Source organism: Pongo abelii, chromosome 8 (genome assembly GCF_028885655.2).
Source record: "Pongo abelii isolate AG06213 chromosome 8, NHGRI_mPonAbe1-v2.0_pri, whole genome shotgun sequence".
NCBI classification, from domain to species: domain Eukaryota; kingdom Metazoa; phylum Chordata; class Mammalia; order Primates; family Hominidae; genus Pongo; species Pongo abelii.
Genome location: NC_071993.2, coordinates 26,584,513 through 26,608,767, shown reverse-complemented (window position 1 = coordinate 26,608,767; position 24,255 = coordinate 26,584,513).

Genomic DNA, 24,255 nt, shown 5'->3' with positions numbered 1-24,255 from the left:
CCTGACTCAGAACTCTGATCCCTGCAGACTTGGCCAAATGGCTGGGAAATCCATGCCAACTTCCCCTTCCGCTCCTCTTCTCTCAAAGGCTCTCCTCCCACCCCAAGCTTTGATTGGAGGCTGAAAGTATGGGTGGGAAAAATGAATTCTGCTCAACTGCATATATTTTAAATCCACTGTCTTCTTCCTCAACACAGAATCTTGGATAATGTGTCCAGCTAGCAGGTCTGTATCCCAGCCTCCCTTGTAGCTACTTGCAACCATATCAATAAATTTTGGCCCAAAGAGAGACAAGTGAAAGTATTATTTGGAACTTTCAGGAAGTGCCCTTGAAATGTGCCTTTTTTCATATCCTCCTTCCTGCTGGTTGGAATGCAAGCCCAATTATTGCCCTCTTGGACCATGAGATGACCTTGAATTTAGAAGCTTTGGACATCAGAGCTGCAAAGTGGAAGATGCCTGGGCATTTGAAGGCTCTGTGGAATAGCCTCATTAGCCCTGGACTAGCTACTTGTAGATTGTTTGTATATGAGGGAATCAACACTTGTGTGATTAAATCTCTAATTTTAAGATCTCTGTTGCACACAAACATGACTGCTATCTAATATACCCAGGGACCTTCATTTTTGAAGCTTAAGGGACAAGAATTTTCTAATCTTGATTATATATACTTGCAGATAACTTGTATCTGACACCTGGATCTTGACTTTTGAATCTTACAAGCTAAGATCTTGGGTCCCCAGATTTACTGGGACAGCCCTGCTGTGTTATCTTTCCCTGGATGTCCACAAGAAATCTTCAGGAAAGAGCTATGTCACTTGTCAAGGTGTTTGGGTGGCAGAGTATGTTTCTTTTGAATTGTATTGGAAGCAACCATGAAGCAAGGAAAAGAAGCTCCTACATATGCAAGTTAACAGAGTTTGCACAGTGAAGCTGCGAGTCTCATGTACTTGGCTTGTTATTCATTGCATCTATATGTTTAGATCTGTGCTAAAGGATCTTGATTGACATCTTGAAAGTAAATGTTCTCTCTTCTTTGGCAAGTGAACTTAATGATTCTAGTTTGTAGCTAAAAAGTCATTATCTTTAAAGAGCCATTCTTGTCAAATGTGTGTAAATGATGAAATAAATGTGATTTTGTAACCTCTTGGTATGTGATGCTTTTTATCTAAGCAGAACTCAACAACATATGTTACTGTAACATTCAGTTGAAGTAATTTATCATGAAAACTGAAAGGAAAGTCACTGAATAGAATAAGGTATAACCTACATTAGAGTGTTATAGTGTTATTTGCACATTATTTTATTTTCTGAGACTAGATCTTGCTCTGTCACCCAGAGCACTGCATTGGAATGTAGTGGTTCAAATAGAGCTCACTGCAGCCTCCACCTCCTGGGCTCAAGCGATCTTCCCACTTCACCCTTCCAAGTAGCTGGGACCACAGATACACACCACCATGCCCAGCCAATCTTTAAATTTTTTTGTAGAGATGGAGTCACCTTGTTGCTCAGGCTTGTCTCAAATTCCTGGGCTCAGGTGATCCTCCTTGCTCAGTCTCCCAAAGTGCTGGGATCATAGGTGTAAGCCACCGTACCTGACCTATTTACACTTTTAGTATATGGTAACTGCAAAGATTAGCTGAGATAACACATCTATATAAAACACTTAGTAGGTACCCAAATACTTGCTAAACAATGGCACCCCAACATACAGTCTATTCTTTCCAGAGGGAAGATCTGTTTATTTACAAAACAATATTTTCTATCCTTAATTCTTTAACACTTCCTTTATGCCAATCTTTCACTTTCTCCTGGGGATCCTGGTTGCTCTTGCTCAGTGGTCACAACAATCCAGAGATGAGAGCTAATGGGGAGCCACAAAGAGTGGAGTTTCAGCAGCTCCTTCTGCAGTGACATCCTGGTGATAACAAGCATGTTTGGCCACTACAGAGTCCCCTGTGGTATAGCTTTGAGTGAGTTTACTTTCACTGACTGCTAAGAAAGAAATTTATAGTTTAAAAAATGTTTAGTAGGGTTTTAATTTAAACTTCAGTAGAGGCAATACATAATTTCCATCTATTTCTTTCTTTTTTAAAAAAATTTTAAACAGGCCGGGCGTGGTGGCTCATGCCTGTAATCCCAGCATTTTGGGAGGCTGAGGCAGGAGCATCAGTTGAGTTCAGGGATTTGAGACCAGCCTGGCCAACATGGTGAAACCCTGTCTCTACTAAAAATACAAAAATAGCCAGGCGTGGTGGCGGGCACCTGTAATCCCAGCTAATCAGGAGGTTTAGGCAGGAGAATTACTTGAACCCGGAAGGTGGGAATCACTTGAACCCGGGAGGTGGAGGTTACAGTGAGCAGAGATTTTGCCACTGCACTCCAGCCTGGGTGACTGAGTAAGACAAAAAATGATAATAATAATAATAAATTTTAAATTGACAAAAGTTGTACATGTTTATGATGTACAACAGGATGTTTTGAAATCTGTTTACATTATTAAATGGCTAAATTGAGCTAATTATCATACGTCTTACCTCACGTGCTTATTTTTATGTGTGGTGAGATCACTTAAAATTTACTCTGTTAGTGATTTTCAAGTATACACTACATTTTGTTTTTCTTTTTTGAGACAGGATCTTGCTCTGCCACACAGGCTGGAGTACAGTGGCACACTCATGGCTCACTGCAGCCTCAAACTCCTGGGCTCAAGCTATCCTCCCACCCAGCCTCCCTAGTAGCCGGGACGACAGGTGCATGCCACCACACCTGGCTAATTTACATTGTTGTTAGCTGTAGTCATCATGTTGTACAATAGCACTCCCGTCTGACGTTTTGTACCCTTTGACCAGCATGTCTCCAGCCTTTCACCCTCTTTATCACTTTTACTTTGTCTTTCTAGTGATGCCTGGGCCAGGGCCAAGTGAGTCTCCCTGTCTCCTTACCCAGGGGCCACTTCAGTTATCACTCATTCTTCACTGCCCTTGTTTGCTGTTTAGCTCATCTATCTGCATTCTGAGGCATTCATCCTCATTACACATTTATCATTTTATGGAGGTGATAGCAGTAGGTTCCAGTCGAGTGGTTATACAGTGGTGCTTCTTGCTTCTGTCTCCTAGGGTTACCCCCGAAGTCTTTCACATACTTTTACAGCCAATTAGAGCCACTAATCTACTGTAGTTGACTTCTTTTTCAGGAAAAGCAGGTAAAACTCAATAGAGAGGAACACACAGTTCATAGGGACCACCATGGGGACAGCCTTGGTCTTTTTATGTACCATTTTCAAAGAGGCCTCATAATTTTTACACATTCTTGACAAATACAAATTACAATTTTTTTATTTGTATTTATTTTATTGTATTTTTGGGGGGACGGAGTCATGCTCTGTCGCCCAGGCTGGAGTGCAGTGGTGTGATCTCAGCTCACTGCAACCTCCATCTCCTGGGTTCAAGCAATTCTCCTGCATTGGCCTCTTGAGTAGCTGGGATTACAGGTGCCCACTACCACCCTTGGCTAATTTTGGTATCTTTTTTAGTACAGATGAGGTTTCACTATGTTGACTAGGCTGGTCTCGAACACCTGACCTCAAGCCATCTGCCTACCTTGGCCTCTCAAAGGGCTGGGATTACAGGTGTGAGCCACCGTGCCTAGTCACAAATTACAATTTTAATCAAAATAGACGTGCACTGACACAGACTAAGGGCTAAAATGTCAGATTGAATTAATTCTTCATATTAAATGAATTATGATTAGGATCTTTAACCAGTGAATTGTTGAGTTTTTCACTGCTAATAAATAATACCCCTTTCTTTCTCTCTTGAATTCTAAGCTGAATGAAGAATAGTAGGAATCAGACAGATGGAGATAAAAACAACAGCTCTGTAATTAGCAAATTTGAATTGTAGAATTCAGCTTGACTTGGGGAAAAAACATCTTTCTAATGTTTCCCACGGAGTTGGACTCACCTGGTACCAGGCTGAGCAGCTGCTGGCTACACATTAGAATGATCTTGGGATCTTTAAAAAATACCAGATAGTCAGAGCCCCACCTCCTGACCAGCTGAATCATAATCTCAGGGGTGGAGAAGGAGTTTGGGCATCTGTATTTTGGGAAAGCGCCCCAAATGATTCTCAGAGAGTATTGAGAACCTCCGAGGCTGAGAACCATGGAGCTTGATCATTACAAAGGCAGACCTATTTCCTCAGGGTGGAGAGGAAAGGGCAGAACACAGCTGACCTCAGGGCAAGCCCACCTGAGAATGGAAAAGAGGATATTGGGTGAGCTAATGCCCCCAGTGAGAGATGAGTGAGGAAGTGAACCTGTGGTTTCATGTCTTTTGTCAATCTCAGAACAAATTCTGAGCTTTTTTTATTTTTTAAAAATTTTATTTATTTATTTATTTTCTTAAGCTGGAGTCTCACTCTGTCACCCAGGATGGAGGGCAGTGATGTGGTCTTGGCTCACTGCAGGCTCTACCTCCCGGGTTCAGGTGATTCTCCTGCCTCAGCCTCCCAAGTAGCTGGGATTACAGGCACACACCACCTTGCCCAGCTAATTTTTGTATTTTTAGTAAAGACAGAGTTTCACAATTTTGGCCAAGCTGGTCTCAAACTCCTGGCGTCAAGTGATCTGCCCACTTCAGCTTCTCAGAGTGCTGGGATTATAGCTGTGAGCCCCCATGCCCGGCCAAATTCTGAGCTTTTAGTTCATCAGAAATCACTCTTGTCCTGCTCCCTCACTCCTCTCTTTCTGGGATCCAGATTGCATGTGTACTAAAAGTTTTTACTGTGTCAAATGTGTCTCTGGCTCTTTTCTGTAGTTTTAAATTCTTTTTTACCTTCCTGTGCTTTGATCTTCTGATCTACCTCTTCATTCATCCTTTCAGCTCTGTAGTCTACTGTTAAATCCAATTGATTTTGTTCATAATTCCAGTTCTATCATTCATTTAAAAACTTAGGTCCATTTTAATAGAGGGTATAGAAATTCATAACTCAAACAATTCATAAAACCCATTACATACATACGATAAGTTGCACCAAGAGTGCAATAATATAAATCCCGTGGTCTGCAGATAAGAGATACTGCAGAAACCGTTAAGATTGACTTTTATATTTTCCCCTCCTTTCTCTTGTTTTTTTAAAGATCAGTTTCCAGTTCTCTACTGAGTTTCTTCATCATGCCATCTCATTTCTTGAACATATTAACCATAATTATTTTAAAACCTGTGTCTGATGCCCCTGGTATCTGTAATTTCTTGTGGGTCTGTTTAACGCTCATAATTTTGGGGGGCATGTGGTCTTATTTATGGTATGAGAGGTAATTGATTGAATGATGGGCATTGCAAAAAAAAAAAAAGAAAAAAACTGCTGTAGATATCATTAGAGCCTTTAGATGATGTCATAGTCCTTTGAGTTCTGATTTATTTCTAACCCACTCCCGGATGCAGTCCTTTAAGAATCTTGGGGGGTCCCACTGAAAAAGCTGAAATATCCCTTTAAATCTCTCTTGTTTGCTGGGTTCTCATTTTAATTTGGTCTCCCATCTCAGTAAGAGTGTCAGTTCCTCAGCTTCTGACCTAATTGCAGTTTGTTAATCAGCAAATCCCTCAAGAGGAATAATTGCTTGAATATGGAATTCTATGCGTCCCTTCTGTCTGCAATCTTGCATTCTCAAGTGCTTGTTACTTTTGTACCTTTTCTGTGCCTTCTATGTCTGTAAGAGGTTTCAAAAATATTTTGTTTGCTTTTTACTAGTTGTCAAGGGAAGGGTTGCCAGTGAGCCATTACTAAAAACATCAGTTAGAATGTTTGACTTGCAGGGACCTTTGATGATGACTAACTGATCATGGGATCCCTTTAGACTCTATTCCTCCAGGCCTGGGTCCTCTGCTCTCTTCAGTCTGTCTTCTCATGCGTGACTCACTGTGGACAGGCACACAGAGGGAAGATGTAAAGGGAGCATGGAAGGCAGCTAAGCTTGGCCTCCAGGCTCCTGCCTTCCACATATTCAGCTGGCGCAATAGCCCAACATTAAGAAATTTTAAAACATCAGGAAAATGAACGAAAAGAAAGTAGGATGATGGATAAAGATAGCTGAAATTAGTAAAAATAAATATTTTTTAGAAAATGTAAATTACAACAAATACTTGTTTCTTAATTTACTTTCAGTTAATAATTTATTCTTTTTAGAGACAGAGTCTTGCTATGTTGCACAGGCTGGAATGGAGTGGCTACTCACAGATGTGATTATAACACACTACAGGCTCTAACTCCCAGGCTCAAGTGATCCTCCTGCCTCAGCCTCCCAAGTAGCTGGGACAACAGGCTTTTACTTTTTTAAAAAGCAACCAAAACCCTCAAACAAATAAAAATAAAACCTTGACAATCCTGATTAAGGAAAAAAAGAGACAAAAAAGAATAATATTTGAAATGAGATTTGGAAGAAATTAAGTAAGTACATAAGAATATAATAAATAATTCCATAAAACACTTCTGGAAATCGAAAGAAAATGGATTACCAATATATTAACTCTTAAAATTACTCCATGAGGGTGCAGAAAACATTAAAAGGTTATTTGCCATGGATGATACTGGAAATGCTGACTTCTATATTTAACAGAAATGTTCAGACTCAACTGCTGTTAAAATGGAATTAACTCAAACTTCTAAAAAATAGGCTATTCTTATGTTAATCCACTCTAATCCATAGAAATCATGGAGACGTCTCTAATGCAGTTTATCTTAGAATAATTTCAATATCAAACTCTGAAAAGATAGTATAAAAGATACAAGAACTACAAATGCATTTCTATTTTAAGTCTAGATATAAAATAATAAAATATTGAAAATCAAATCTAGCTGTATATTGAAAGAAGACTGTATTATGCTCAGAAGAATTCATCCCAGCAATGCAAGGATGGTTTAGTGTTAGAAGACCTAGTAACATAATTCCGTATATCAATGCAGGGAAAGACAAGTACATGTTTTTAGCTCCAAATCTCATAAATTTGTTTAATAAAACACAGCTGTCATTCCTAGCATAAATTTTATAAATTTTTAGTAATGTAGGAATGGAAATACATTGTTTAAACATAATAAAATAAAATCACAAAACCCAATTGACAAATGATACTAAATTGTGAAATGCTGAAGCCATTTTAAATTTAAGAATAAGACAGATATGCCCACTCGTAGTGCAACTAGTCAATATTGTTCTTGAAGTTATAACACAGTAATCATTATAGCTAATATAATAATAAATATAAAATACACAAAAACAGCAACTCAGTAGTTAGTATGAATGTGAAAGAGGCAAAATTATACATGCAAATAGTATAAGCAGTAAACTTAAGAAACATCTAGAATTAATAACATTATTTGGTGAGGCAGATGGATGTTAAGGTAACTATACAAAGCCCAGTAGTTTTTTCCTTCTGGTAATAAACAGCTACAAATAGACTTGAAAATAGAATACATTTTTTTTCATAATTGTATCCAAAAAGTTCACAAAAAAGGCACAGGACCTTTATTAAAAAAAACTATAATATCTTCTTGATAAATAATAAGGAACAAGTGAAACAGGGGCTAGATGGGGAGACATGGTATCATAAATAGGTCAATACTTCAAAATTACTAAAATTCCAAATAGAATGTCAACTTTTTGGTAATAAACTGGATAAAAATAATTTAAAAATTAGTACTGAAGCATAGATATCCAAAATAATCTAAGAACATAATGAAAAAAGGAAGAATACTAGTAAGTAAAAACCTGGCTTATCAGTTACTAAAGCTTGCCTAAGATTTTAATTGGTGACAGAAATAAAGTGGTTAGTGGAAGAGTCTGAAGAATCCAGAAACAGATCTAAATATATATGATACTTTAACCCATGGCAAAAATGGTGTTATAGTTTGAATGTGTCTCCCAAAGATTCCTGTGTTGGAAACTTAATCCCCCTGCCCTCATGTAGAGATTAATGCTGCTGTCACAGGAGTGGGTTCATTATTGCAGGAGTGGCTTTCGTATGAAAGCAAGCACTCTCTGACTCTCTTGCTTCTGCCCTCTTGCCATGTGATGCTCTCTGCTCTGCTATGATGCAGCAAAAAAGTCCTCACCAGGTGCCTGAGCCATGCTCTTAAACTTCCCAGTCTCCAGAAACATGATGAAATAAATTTTTCTAGAAAACCAGTCTATGGTCTTCTGTTACAGCAATAGAAAACAGACTTAAGATAGAAGGCATTTCACTCTATCTATACATTAGATAGATAGATAGATAGATAGATAGATAGATAGATATAGGTAGATGTATATATTTAAATATATATCAAATTAATATAACTACATATATACATATATATATATATCTGGGGAGATAAATGATAAGCAACTCAAAGCTAGAGCCCTTTCTCATACTATATACAAAAATAACAAATATTTAATATCAGAAAACAACAAACGATTAGAATAAAAATTTGGAGAGCAAATTTTCAATGGTGAAATGTTCCCAAACCAGTAAACTCAGTAATCAGAAAGATATATTTGTTTTGTTACATAAATACTTTTAAAACTTCATGGCAAACAAATGAGTAAACAGTAAATAAAAATACTAAGAAATGGGAAATATATTTTCAACAAATATGACAAACTATTAATATTCACAATAGAAATAATTTATCTAAATCAGTAAGAGAAAACACATAAGAAAATGGGAAAAGTGATTCATAGAAGATACAATTTAAATATCCAATAAACATATAAAAAGATACTCAAACTTTCTAGAAGTCAAGTAAGTAAAATTAAACCAGGAGAATAAATTTTTTTTTTTTTTTTTTTTTTTACTTTAAGTTCTGGGATACAAGTGCAGAACATGCAGGCTTGTTACATAGGTATATGTGTGCCATGGTGGTTTGCTGCACCTATCAACCCGTCATCTAAGTGTTAAGCCCCACATGCATGAGCTATTTGTCCTATTTCTCTCCCTCCCCTCGCCCCCCACCCCTTGACTGGCGCTGGTGTGTGTTGGTCCTCTCCCTGTGTCCATGTGTTCTAATTGTTCAACTCCCACTTATGAGTGAGAACATGCAGTGTTTGGTTTTCTGTTCCTGTGTTAGTTAGCTGGGGATGATGGCTTACACCTTCATCCATGTCCCTGCAAAGGACATGGTCTCATTCCTTTTTACGGCTGCATAGTATTCCATGGTGTAAATGTGCCACATTTTCTTTATTCAGTCTATCATTGATGGGCATTTGGGTTGATTCTATGTCTCTGCTAATGTAAATAGTGCTGCAATAAACATACGTGTGCATGTATCTTTATAGTAGAATGATTTATATTCCTTTGGGTATATACCCAGTAATGGGATTGCTGGGTCAAATGGTCTTTCTGTTTCTAGATCCTTGAGGAATCACCACACTGTCTTCCACAATGGTTGAACTAATTTACATTCCCACCAAAAATATAAAAGCATTCCTATTTCTCTAGAAAATACATTTTTCATCATCAAATTGACAGAAGAAAAAACAAAAAAGAAATGAAGTGGGGAGAGATCCCATTTTGTGCTGTCAGGAGTGTGGGGAAGCAGGTGCTCTCTTACCTGGCTTCTGACAGCAGTGAATTGCTGCATCCTTGCTGAATGTAATCTGAACATCTCTATGAAATAAAAAAAAAATCTATTCTCTTTGGCACAGGAGTTTTAGTTTAGAAATCTTTCCTGTGAAAATAACAGCAGTGTTATGAAAAACCATATGTTCCAGGATATTTATTACAGCTTTGCTTGTCATGGCAAGAAAACTGAAAATGATTAAGCTGTCTATCAATTAGTGAATGGCTGAATTAGAATAATGTTAATATGCCAAAGACAAATCCCTTCATAAAAAGATACTAATAGGGACCCATGTCATGTGACCTTGGTAGTGCAGCAGAAATTGTTCCGGGGTGGAAATGCCCTTACTGTAGATCTAGTTTTTATTTATTTATTTATTTTATTTTTTATCTTTTTACTTTTATTTTACTTTAAAGTTCTGGGATACACGTGCAGAACGTGCACTTTGTTACATAGCACCTTGTGCCATGGTGGTTTCCTGCATCTATGAACCGGTCATCTAGGTTTTAAGCCTCGCATGCATTAGGTATTTGTCCCAATGCTTTCCCTCCCTTTGCCCCCCACCACCCCCGACAGGCCCGGGTGTGTGGGTGTGTGATGTTCCCCTTCCAATGTCCATGGGTTCTCATTTTTCAACTCTCACTTATGAGTGAGAACATGTGGTGTTTGTTTTTCTGTTCCTGTGTTAGTTAGCTGAGAATGATGGCTTCCAGCTTTATCCATGTCCCTGCAAAGGACATGAATTCATTCTTTTTTATGGCTGCATCATATTCCATGGCGTATATGTGCCACATTTTCTTTATCCAGTCTATCATTTATGGGCATTTGGGTTGGTTCCAAGTCTTTGCTATTGTAAATAGTGCTGCAATAAACATACGTGTGCATGTGTCTTTATAGCAGAATGATTCATAATCCTTTGGAAATACGCCCTGCAATGGGATTGCTGGGTCAAATGGTATTTCTGGTTCTAGATCCTACAAGGTCTAGTTGTTTACTTTGAGTTCTCTAGACATGAATGTATTTAAATGTTTGAGTTAATCATGATCTGTTCTGCCTTGCTTAGGTATGCAGTTTGGAAATTCTTTTTGATAGAGGGAGCCTGGAGTAGCTATGCAGTTAAATTATCCTGGAGTTTTGCACAGGCTAAATAGAGGTGGTTTATCTCTATAATACATTTGTATGTATTAAGATATAATTCATATATTGACATGCATCTATATATCACAATATATTTGATATAGACATGATATATACATCATATATATACATATATATGATATGTATTGGCAAAGGTGGGGAATGTCCATTATTATGGTTGAGAAATATCTATAACATGATCCCACTGTTGTCAGAACAGATACATGCCCCATATACATGTCTCCATATATTTGCATTTGTTCATATGAGTTTGAAGGAATTTGCCAAGAAACTCCCACCTGCTTCTTAACATTGATCTCCTCAGAGCAATGGGCCTATAGCTGGATAATATCAGAGATACTACGTCTTCTTTTCTTTATATATCTCTGATGTTCCCCTGTTATAATGGGCATGCATTATTTTAACTCATTTTTTCATAAGATTCATTAAAAGGCTAGTTTATTTGCTCATTGAGGGAGGAGAGGAGGAAGGAATTTGAGATTTTGAGAAGCACGTTGGGAGACTGCAAAGAGCCAGGGAGCAATTTGACTAGGAAACGTGAGGAATTTTGAGGACACATTGAGGGACCATTTGAGGATGGGGATCATGAATTAATGGAGACTACCAAGAAACCGTGGCATAGGACTCTCTCTAGCAAGGCTTTCCTGAGCCATGGAGAAAGCAGCATCTTACAAACCCTAAATGGGACTACAAAAAGACACTGGGACAAGAGAGTTAAAGCTTTTTTTTGAACATCTTACTGAAATGAAAGACCATTAGCTCCAAACTGATCTAGTATAAAAAGGAAGGAAAGAGGCCAACAATTTGGAGAAACCAGAGCGGTCAATGGATTGGTTTCAGTGAGACTGAAGAATAGTGGAAAAAGTTGAACATACATGTTTTAGGTTATGTTCATGGGTACGGGTAATATTAAAAATATTTAATGACTGTAAAAAAAAAAGGTGCTGACCAATCAGAATGATGTCTGGATCATCGGAAGTTGGAATGATGCCTGATCAATTGGCACAGAACACTCAGTTTGCCACACAGGTGGGTGCAGCCTGAATTGCACACCTCATACGGGATGGGCAGGAGAGGAGGAGTCGAGATAATGATCATTAGAGGTAAGGAGATCAAGGAACTGAGGGATCAGGATTTTGTCTGGATTGTCCTTGTGGACACTAAGGTCACATCACATGATGGCAGGAAATGAGATGTAAAGCAACTGTGAGCCAGTCGTCCAAACCTTCAGTGAGTGAGTGGGATGGGCTGGAGGCTGGCTGGTGGATGACAGTGGCAAGGAGGGGAAAAGATGGCAGAGCCTTGTGCAGAGTTGTGTGAGGTAGGAGAGAATGGGTAGCCATGGTTGGGCATGCTGCAAGACCAGCCAGGTTGTAGGTAAGGCTAAGAGGTGAATGCTTCCAAGGAATTTATACTCTAGTAAGGGAGAAAGATGAGAAGGCAATAATAATATGGTATGTTAAGTGTAGGAGTGTAGGATGCTATGAGAGCATACAAGAATAACTTATAGGCAGGGTGCAGTGGCTCATGCCTGTAATCCCAGCACTTTGGGAGGCCAAGGTGGGCAGCCCACGAGGTCAGGAGATCGAGACCATGCCGGCTAACACGGTGAAACCCCATCTCTACTAAAAATACAAAAAATTAGCCAGGCATGGTGGCACGCGCCTGTAGTCCCAGCAACTTGGGAGGCTGAGGCAGGAGAATGGCTTGAACTCAGGAGGCAGAGGTTGCAGTGAGCCGAGATCGCGCCACTGCAGTCCAGCCTGGGTGACAGAGTGAGACTCTATCTCAAAAAAAAAAAAGAGTAACTTATAACCAAATCTTAGGTGCTTCTGAATGAATGAGGTGTGAAAAATGAAACTAATGAAATATTATAATAAAACATACCTATAAAGTAATAATAATCACAACGATAGCTTAACGCTTATTCAGGGCTTAACATGTGCCCCACCAGGTACTGTGCTGGTTTTTTTTTCCTTAATTCTTATCCCTATTAGATAATACAATTACTCCTCCCCAATTCACAGACAAGGAAACAGAGAAATCAAGTGCCTTCCTCAATAGTACAGTGGTGCAGTGCTCGCTAAGATGCCCAGGTCCCCAGCAGGTTGGAGTGCTGCCAGCGAATAGCCAGCAACCAGCAGCTCTTTCTGGAAATTGCCCTCATCTGTAGAGAGCTGTCTGACCTACAATCACCACCCACTTCAGAGCACTGGCTACATCCAATAACTGGTCCACATGTGAGCAGAAAGTTCTGGCCCCTTTGCTGCAACCTGGGACAACTCTGAAGGGCCATCCCAGTTGCTCCCTTTGGGGTTGGCTGAGACCTTTTTTTGAGACTGCATAGTAGACCAGCTTCTCCTCTTGTCCAATCCTGCTTCATCCCTTCTCTTCCAAGGCATTTACCTAGAAACCATTCTCTGAAAAACTTCTGAACTCTAATCTCCATCCCAGTCTCTGCTTCCAGGTAACCCAACGTACAACCATTGGTAAAAGGAAAGGTGAAGAAAGTAGAGGCTAAAATGAGATTGTAGAGTGGGCTCACCTGCCAGGTGTGTTGAAATGAGAATTCCATTGCTGGTGGTAGTGGAGAACAGGTAGTTCCTGACACAAGGCAGCAAAGCAATAGTCATGTTTGGTGTACTGGGATCGTATAGAGCTGGAAGAAAATGCACTTGTGGAAGAGTGTCTCAGGTACTTGAGAAATATGGGGAAATTCTATCCCCATACCCAATAATCAGAACTGGGTGTCTGTTGCTAAATGCAATTGATGCTTTGGAAGGACCTTATGAGTGACAAGGACGCTATCCTTAATAGTACCTTTCATTGAGAGACAGCGAAGATTTGATGTGGAGCCAGATGAAGAGTGTGCTGTTTACTCTGAGATATTCAAGATGATGTGTTTGCAGGTTAACAGGAATTCTAGCACTGGAGATACAGGTTTGGGAGTTGTCAGTGCATGTACAGTAATTGAAAGCATAGCCAGGGATGAAATTTATGGGGGAGTGCATAGTGGGAGGTGAGCTTAGGGACCATCATAGATAGTTGTGTGAGCCTGCAGTACAGTGGTAAGGACCAAGCATGGGACTTGGAAACACCAGACACTAACAGATGGGCAGAGGAAGATGAGTTCATGAAGGATGTTTTCCTCCAACCTAAGAAGTCAGAGAAAATTGCCATTCAAGCTTTGGAAAGAAAATGAATAGAGTGAGGAATGGTATCAAATGCTCCAGTAGGATCAAGAAAGAGGAGGCCTTAAAAGTATCTGTTAGTTTTAGAAACAGGAAAATCGTGAATGACTTGGGCAAGAGAAGTTTCAGTGGAGTGATGGGGTAGAATGCAGGGACTTTAGCTAGAAGTGGGTAGAGAATTAAGGAAGAGCCCTTTTTTCGTTGTTGTTATTTACTATGAGAGAGAACAGAGGGCCCAGTGCGGTGGCTCGTGCCTGTAATCCCAGCACTTTGGAAGGCTGAAGCAGGGGTTCACTTGAGACCAGGGGTTCAAGATCAGCCTAGGCAACATAGGGAGACCTCGTCCTTACAAAAAAATGTTAAAATCAGTTAAGTGCGGTAGTGCACACCTGTGGTCACAGCTAATCAAGAGGCTGAGGCAGGAGGATCGCTTGAGTTAAGAGTTTGAAGCTGCAGCGAGTTATTATTGTGCCTATGCATTCCAGCCTGGGTGACAGGGTCAGACCCTTTCGAGCGGGCGTGGTGGGTTGGCAGAGAATAGAGAATGTGTGTTTATAAAAGGAGCTACTTAAAAGGGACAAGGAAATGGTGCATACGGGCAGAAAAGGATGGATTCTGGAGCTCTGGGGAAAAGAGTGAGGCCAAACCGTGCTAATGAGGACAAAGGCAGGAATGAACATAGGTAGGTACAGATGCCTTTGCAATGGCTGAATGCTGAGGGAGTTGGGACCTGATGAATGAGGAGGATGCTGAGAGGTCAGAGGTTTCAGAAAGCTGCTGTGGAGAACCACACAGAAAACTGGGAGTGGGGACTTAGAAGGGCCCAGTGGTTGTGATAGTTTGCTGAGAATGATGGTTTCCAGCTTCATCCATGTCCCTACAAAGGACATGAACACATCCTTTTTCATGGCTGCACAGTATTCCATAAACTATCGCAAGGACAAAAAACCAAACACCATATGTTCCCACTCATAGATGGGAATTGAACAATGAGAACACTTGGACACAGGAAGGGGAACATCACACACCGGGGCCTGTCGTGGGGTGGGGTGGGGGGAGGGATAGCATTAGGAGATATACCTAATGTAAATGACGAGTTAATGGGTGCAGCACACCAACATGGCATATGTATACATATGTAACAAACCTACACATTGTGCACATGTACCCTAGAACTTAAAGTACAAAAAAAAAAAAAAAAAAAAAAAAAGAAGGGCCCAGTGGATGTGGAAACTGAATGATGACTGGCACCTGTGTGAGTGGCTGTGTGCTCTGCAGCCCCGGGGGTGCATTTGCTTAGGGGCTCATGGAGAGGATGGAGAGCTGAGGGATTTGAGAATTTCAGGAGGAGTGATGCAGACATGATGGCTGATGGGGTTTGCAGGATGAAGTAAAGAGAAGAGGGAGCTAACAGGTTGAGAGACGGCACAGACACTTGGTGCATCCCAAGGGAATATCATCACCTCTAATCAGCATGGCTTTTACTGTCAGCCTCCTACACTGTAAAGTCCTGGAGGCCAAGGATTCTTATTTTGAAAGGATTCTTATTTTGTGAAAACTAATAGTTTATAAGATGAATAATACTTACCTTAAATGGTTATCTTAAGGTAGGGATAAGAATGCACACAAGAATATTTGGCATGGGGTCTCAGAGGTGTTAAATAAATGTTATTTGAATCAGAATCTGAAAGAGGGTGGGGCACAGTGGCTCATGCCTGTAATCCCAACACTTTGGGAGGCCGAGTCGGGCAGATCAACTGAGGTCAGGAGTTCAAGACCAGCCTGGCCAACATGGTAAAACCCCATCTCTACTAAAAATACACAAACTAGCAGGGTGTGGTGGTTGGCACCTGTAATCCCAGCTACTCGGGAGGCTGAGACAGGAGAATCATTTGAATCTGGGAGGCAAAGGTTGCAGTGAGCCAAGATCATTCCACTGCACTCCAGCCTGGGCAATAGAGCCAGATTCTGCCACAGAAAAAAAAAAAAAGAAAGAAAAAGAAAAAAAGAATCTGAAAGAGTAGCTTTCAGGATAATTCAGAGCTTGGTGATTTTTCAGTACAGGAAAAAAACCCAGTATAAATAAGAGGAAATGATAAAAAGTGATATCAGTAAGCAGGGAATTAGAATGAGAAGACCCAGGTTTTTGTTTTTTTTTTTTAATATACTTTAAGTTCTAGGGTACATGTGCACAATGTACAGGTTTGTTACATAGGTATACATGTGCCATGTTGGTTGGCTGCATCTATTAACTCGTCATTTACATTAGGTATATCTCCTAATGCTATCCCTCCCCCCTCCCCCTACCCCACAACAGGCCCCAGTGTGTGATGTTCCCCACCCTGTGTCCAAGTGTTCTCATTGCTCAATTCCCACCTATGAATGAGAACACGCGGTGCTTGTTCTCTGTCCTTGTGATAGTTTGCTCAGAATGATGGTTTCCATCTTCATCCATGTCCCTACAAAGGACATGAACTCATCCTTTTTTATGGCTACATAGTATTCCATGGTGTATATGTGCCATATTTTCTTAATCCAGTCTATCACTGATGGACATTTGGGTTGGTTCCAAGTATTTGCTATTGTGAATAGTGCTGCTATAAACATACATGTGCATGTGTCTTTATAGCAGCATGATGTATAATCCTTTGGGTATATACTCAGTAATGGGATGGCTGGGTCAAATGGTATTTCTAGTTGTAGATCCTTGAGGAATTGCCACACTGTCTTCCACAATGGTTGAACTAGTTTACAGTCCCACCAACAGTGTAAAAGTGTCCTATTTCTCCACATCCTCTCCAGCACCTGTTGTTTTCTGACTTTTTAATGATCACCATTCTAACTGGTGAAGAAGACCCAGGTTTTGGTGCCTGAAGTCCTGTTTGGAATCAGCTCTGCCAACTGTAACCCGGCTCAAGTTATGAGATCTTGTTGAGTTTCTTAGTAGCCCTGAATGGGTAATTCACACTTATATTACAAAGTTGTGTGACAAACGAAATTACAGTGTAATTTGTAAACTAGGCAGTACAATAACAGATTAAATGAAAACACAGAATAGTTAAGACAGAATCTGCATTGAACATCAATCTACATTTACTCTGCTCCCAACTTACAGAAGGACATAGTTTACCTCCACTACATTTCCTCATTCTGGCCTCAGGGGACAGAGCACGGTGTTTAGCAGGTAGCAGCTTTTCAAAAAATTTTCCTCAGAGGATAAAGCAAATGTAGTGTAAGCTGGATATTTATTTATAACCCTCCTAAGCAACTAAAAATTAGGCAACATTGAGAGAAAGGATGATATTCTAGAAAAAACTCAGACTTTAGATCCTGATAGAACTGAGTTCGGATTCAGACAGATCAGGGTTTGAATTCCAGAACTTCCACATAATAGGTGTTTGGACAAATTACTAATTGAAAGTTCATTTTCTTTATAAAGTAGGGATAATAATTGCTGTCTGCTAAAGCTATTATTATGAAAAAGTCAGATAGTATACTGTATATAAATTAGCACAGTGCCCTGCACATAGGAAGCATAATACACAATAAATGGCCAGGCGCAGTGGCTCACGCCTATAACCCCAGGACTTTGGGAGGCAGGCGGATCACAAGGTCAGGATCGAGACCATCCTGGTTAACACGGTGAAACCCCATCTCTGCTAAAAATATTTTAAAAAATTAGCCGGGCATGGTGGTGGGCACCTGTAGTCCCAGCTACTTGGGAGACTGAGGCAGCAGAATGGCGTGAACCCAGGAGGCAGAGCTTGCAGTGAGCCAAGACTGAGCCACTGCACTCCAGCCTGGGTGACAGAGCAAGACTCCAACTCAAAAGAAAAAAAACACACACACACACAATAAACAATAGCATCATAAGGCTACAGTCTGACTTGAAGGAAAGTTATGTAAAATAGTTGGTACATAATTGCTGTTTAATAAACGGTGGTTATTACATAACTATAATCCAAAAGAGGAGAAAATATTGACTCTTTTTCTTGTTCCTAATTGTCTTTGTTTGGCTGTGTAACAAAATACCATAGACTGGGTAATTTATAAACAACAGAAATTTCTCTTGCTTATAACTCTGGAGGATGGGAAGTTCAAGATCAAGGTGAAGCAGTGTTGTTGTCTGGGGTATACACCTGAGGTTTGTCATCTCATGCCAAGGAAATAGAGTATTTGAACACACAAAAAGTGGGTTTAGAAGTGGAGGTTTAATAGGCAAAAAAAGAGAAAGGAGAACAACCCTCTCTCCTGTGGGAGAGAGGGGTGCCCAAACGGGACTTCCAGCCCGCAGTGGAGTGCACAGGGTTTTGTAGACAGGCTTGAGGAGGTGGTGTTTGATTTACATAGGGCCCAAAGATTGGTTGGATCAGGTGTGACATTTACCAGCTTGTGGGGAAGCTGGCCACCCCACCCTAATCTTATATGCAAATGAGTTCTTTGCCTGGGGGCAGTGTTCTCTGCTCCTGACTGCACACGTGGTTGTCAAGGGAAAGGAAGATGGAGCCCCCATTTTGAACATGCCTAGCCCCCAGGTAGCCCCTTCCCTATTGGCACAGCAGCCTGCATTTACCTGTGCAGGCTTCTAGCTTGCCTTTCTATGTCTCAAGCTTGATTTTATGGGCTGCTCTTTGTTAGAAAAGAAAATGCTTTGGGGGTTGCTTTTCATTAAAATAAAAACCTTACCAAAGATTTCCTACCCTCTCTGCTTAAACGATTTCTTCTTAACTCGTGTATCTCGTGTATCAAAGGCACCGGCAGATTCGGCATCTGGTGAGTACCTATTCCTCAGAAACAGCATCTTCTATGTGTCTTCACATGGTGGAAAGGACTAATGAGCTCCCTCCAGCCTCTTTTATAAGGACACTTATCCTATTGATGAGAGCAAATCCCTTATGTCCTAATAAACTCCTGATATGCTTTGGCTGTGTCCACATCCAAAATCTCATCTTGAATTGCAATCCCCATAATCTTCACGTGTCAAGAAAGAGACTAGGTGGAGGTAATTGAATCATGGGGGTGGTTTCTGTTGTGACAGTGAGTGAGTTCTCAGGAGATCTGATGGTTTTACAAGTGTTCGGTAGTTCCTCCTCCATTCATTCTCCTTCCTGCCACCTTGTGAAGAAGGTGTCTTGCTTCTCCTTTGCTTTCTGCCATGGTTGTAAGTTTCCTGAGGCCTCCCCAGTCATGCTGAACTGTGAATCAATTAAACCTCCTTCCTTTATAAATTACCCAGTCTCGGGAAGTTCATTATAGCAGCGTAAAAACCAACTAATACACCTCCCAAAGGCCCCACCTCTTCATACTATTGCATTCTAGATTATGTTTCAACATATGAATCTGGATGCAGGGGAAACAGAAACATTAACACCATAGCACTAATGTTTAGTTTTAAGTAAGACATCAAAGGTGCTTTCAGCTTGGGTGCTATTAATTGCATAATAAGGGTGGCTAGAGAAAAAAGTGCTTAATGAGATTCATTTTCTGTGTGTGTGTGTGTGTGTGTGTGTTAGAGAGAGAAGAGAGAGAGCATGTGCTCAGCTGTGATTACAAAAGTTTAAGCTTTTAACTGGCAAAAATCCTTTAAAAAGCACTTGGATTGTTACTGCCTGAAATGTAGCAAAAACATTCTTTCTATAAGTTGTTCTAATTTCATGAAATGCAAGGTATAAGATGTTCTGGTTTAGGTGACCTACACAATTAGAGCCAGGTATTTGGCAGTCAGAAAGTATATGTTTAGTTTTTTTTTTGACGTAAGTATTTCCCAGGACCAGGGAGCAGTTACAGTATAACTTGATTGATTTTTTTTTTTTTAGCACAGCTTGACTGATTTTTAGCGTAACTTAATTGATTTTACCATAAAATAATTGAGAAAAGAAAAATACTTAGTGAAATCCCGTCTCGACTAAAAATACAAAATTAGCCGGGCCTGGTGGTGGGCACCTATAATCTCAGCTGCTTGGGAGGCTGAGGCAGGAGAATTGCTTGAACCCGGGAGGCAGAGGTTGCAGTGAGCCAAGATCATGTCACTGCACTCCAGCCTGGATGACGGAGCGAGACTCTGTCACAAAAAAAAAAAAAAAAAAGATAGTGTGTGTGGTGGGCAAAGCAGTGGGCATCATTTATGGATCTGTATAGCTTGGCCTCAAAATTAGAACTGACTGGAATTTGAGGCGGTGTCAGTGCAGCCTCGTTTTCCTGTTCATCATGATGGCATTGTGCTTCTTTGGGCTTCTTGCAAATCTTCTAAGGCTTGAAGAGAGGTGCTTTGGAAATCTGATACTAAAGAAGTCTTAAAGGGCCAGGCAGGGATGGTTCATCACGGCTGTTATCTTAGCACTTTGAGAGGCCCAGGTGGGAGGACTGCTTCAGGCCAGGAGTTCAAGACCAGCCTGGGCAACATAGTGACACTCTTCCTCTACAAAAAAATTTAAAAATTAGCTGGACATGATGGTGCACGTCTGTAGTCGTAGCTACTGGGGAGGATGAGGCTCGAGGATTGCTTGAGCTCAGGAGTTACAGACCAGCCTGGGCAGCACAGCCAGACCCCATTTCTAAAAAAAGAATGAAAGAAAAAAAGGAAGTCTCAGGAATGTTACACAAGTCAGACATTCTTCCAGAAGCTTTCAGAGGAGGTTGCTCACACGGCCGGTCGCGGCTGCCTCGCATGCAAATTCGGATTTCTACCCCTCAGTAAGCACCTCTAGGCTGAGTAGTCAGGGCTGCAGAGGAGGAACTCGCACCCCTGCAGATACCACTACCTTCCCCGGAGAGCCTCAGCTGGGCTGGCGGGACACTAGAGGAACTAGAGAAGTTCTCAGACTGTCGGTGAACAGACAGGAAGGAGACACGGGGGGGGTGTCGGCCTGGAGAGACATCTCCAGGTGCCAAGAACTCGGTTTCCCCGGCAGAGCCTGCAGAAAGTGACCCACGAGGCGCTGCTTCCGAGCCACGCGGCTTGGTAGCTTTCTTGGCTAAACCAAGAGCTAAAGGGATTCGCGCGTGGGCGTTTGGAGACAGGAACATCGCTGGTTTCCGGGCACCTGGTGGTCTGCGCTGCCCAGGGCTCACTGCCACTCCTCCTTCATGTGGCCGCGATGCTGGACTCAAGGCCCACATGAGCTGACGCGGCCAGGCAGTGGCTTTGCCTACCTGGGCCTCTGCCCGCGGGCCCGCGCGACGCCGAATTTGCCTGCAGGGGGCTTCAAGAAAAAGCCGGAGCTGGGGGGAGCCGTTGCCCGGGTAGAGTTTGCCCAGCGAGTAGGTGGAGGCCGGCTGGCCTCGCTCTCCACCCCAGGCCAGATCCCAGCCTCTCGGGGTCCCCAGAGCCCGAAAGTGTCGTGCGCTCCAGGGACGCATGGCACCGCCCGGGGGCCCCAGTGCCGCGGAGCTCCGGGGGCGGGAAGGGGCGGGTGGCCGAGCAGCCGCGCTCCGCAGAGGTAGCCGTGGCGTCTTGAGGCGCCCAGGACCGGGAGCGGGCCCTGCTGCGAGCTTTCCAGCAGGTCTCCTAGACCCTGGGGGAGGCTCCTGCCGAACTGGTCCCCGCTGGGCCTGCCCAGCTGGAAGGCGCAGGCCTGGGCCATCAGCTCCCTTATGTCCGGGTGGATTGGGATACAAGTTCAATGGTGGTTTCCAAACCTCGGTGTGCGGCACATTCAACTGACAAATGAGTTTAAAAATGTCTGTCCGGTGTTTAAACTCATCAAATTGTATACACTAAATATATGCAGGGGTTTTTTTTGTTTGTTTGTTTTTGTTTTTGTTTCCCCTGTATGTCAATTACACTGCCATAAAGCTGTTAAAAAACAAAAACTACCCGGTTGTCTTCAGCTGGGCCTGATGGAGTCTGCATTTTCCCATGAGTTCTCGGTCATTAGAGACCTCTCCGGAGTCAACTGCCTTTGGATGGGGGTTTTAGTTATTTTTCTCTAAGCAAAGGAGAATTTTGTGTCTTTGTCCAATAAGCATAAGAATAAAGAAAATGTTATGAGTATGACTTCCACGCTGTTTAAGGCAAGCTGGCTTGTGTTAAATTAGCCAAAGGGGATGCCCAGGATAGACCGCTTTTAAGAAGCTGAAACTTGTCTAAGGGATTATTTTGTGTGGACAATTGACTTATTTTAAAAAAATTTTTTTTTGAAAAAGGATTTCACTCTGTTGCTCAGGCTGGAGTGCCCTGGTACAATCATAACTCACTGTAGCCTCTACCTCCTTGGCTCAAGTGATCCTCCTGCTTCAGCCTCCCGAGTAGCTGGGCTACTGGCATGTGCCACCATGCCTGGCTATTTTTTTTTATTTTTATTTTTGTAGAGATGGGGGTCTCAGTGTGGTGCCCAGGCTGGCCTCGAACCCCTGGCCTCAAGTGATCCTCCCACCTCAGCCTCCCAAAGTGCTGTGATTACAGGCATGAGCCACCTTGCCAGGCCTAGTTTTAAAATTGTTATGTAATATTTGCAGATATGTATGGGGTACATGTGACATTTTGTTACATGCATAGAATGTGTAATGATCAGGTCAGGGTATCTGGGGTATCCGTCACCTCAAGTATTTATCATTCCTATGTGTTGGGAACATTTTGAGTCCTCTTTTCTAGCTATTTTAAAATATATGATACATTTTTGTTAACTATAGTCACCCTTCTCTGCTATTGAACATTAGGATTTATTCCATCTATCTGTAGGTCTGTAGTTATTCCTTTTAACTGTATGTTTGTACCCACTAACTAACCTCTCTTCATCCCCTCCATCAACCTACACACCCTTCCTAATCTCTGGTATCTATCATTCTACTCTCTACCTCCAGGAGATCAACTTTTTTGCTCCCATATATGAGTGAGAACATGTGATATTTGTCTTGGCTTATTTCATTAGCATAATGATTAAATTCCACCCATAACTCCATAATAACATAATCCCATCCACATTGCTGCATATGACAGGATTTCATTTTTTTTTTTCGAGATGGAGTCTCACTGTGTCACCCAGGTGGAGTGCAGTGGTGTGATCTTGGCTCACTGCAACCTCTGCCTCCCGGGTTCAAGTGATTCTCCTACTTCAGCCTCCCAAGTAGCTGGGACTACAAGTGCCCGCCACCATGCCCAGCTAATTTTTGTATTTTTAGTAGAGACAGGGTTTCATCATATTGGCCAGACTGGTCTCGATCTCCTGACCTTGTGATCTGCCTGCCTTGGCCTCCCAAAGTGCTGGGATTACAGGCATGAGCCACCGTGCCTGGCCGATTTCATTCTTTTTTATGGCTGAATAAGTATTCCATTATGTTTATCCATCTGCATTTCTTTATCCATCTATCTGTTGATGGACACTTAGGCTGATTCTCTATCTTTGCCATTGTGAGTAGTGCTGCAATAAACATGAAAGTGCAGGTATATACTGATTTCCTTTCCTTTGGATAAATATTCAATAGTGGAATTGCTGGATCGTATGGTAGTTTGAGAACTCTCTGCACTGTTTGCCATAGTGGCTGCACTAATATATCTTCCCACCAACAGTGTATGAGACTTCTCTTTTTACTGCATCCTCGCCAGTGCCTGTTATCTTTCATCTTTTTAATAATAATCATTCTAACTGGGGTAAGATGATCTCTCACTGTGGTTCTCAGTTGCATTTCCCTGATGATTAGTGATGTTGACTACGTTTTCATATACCCGTTGGCCATTTGTATAGGGATAGTTGACTTATTGACAACTTTCTGTTTAAGCATTTTTAGATATATTCTAAATGTAAATAGTTGATATTCTGTATTGTATAGGAAATAATAACCAGAAATAAAGTCTGTATGTGTTTAGTACAGATATAACTGTCCATTTTTTATGCTATATTTTCTGAGGTTGGTTGAATCCACAGATGCAGAGGGCCAACTGTACTATGTGCAAAAAAGTCATTGAGTTTTAGCAAAATATAACCATCTCCTTAGTGTGAAAAGAAAACCTTTAAAGAAATGTTCATCAGAGAAACTTCAAAGTATTTCTGATAGGAACTCTGGCATTTTTTATTGTCTTCTACTATTTAAGTGTGTGCTTTTTATGCTATCAAATGGCAGCTTTGAGGATAGAGATTTGTTATCCCAGATGTTATTATATAATTTCTTTGAGAGTCTCAGGGCTGGCTAAGTGATTTCATAAAATGTTTTATAGAAAACTTATGTACAGAACTCCTCAGGTAGGCTTTTCATTTAAAATAAACCTGCGGGTGAGATAATGAGACTTTTATTAGGATACATAGTAGGTTCTCATATTGCCGTTTCTCCTTCCCGTAAAAGGCCTATTAAATCTCTGTACATTAGTTCTG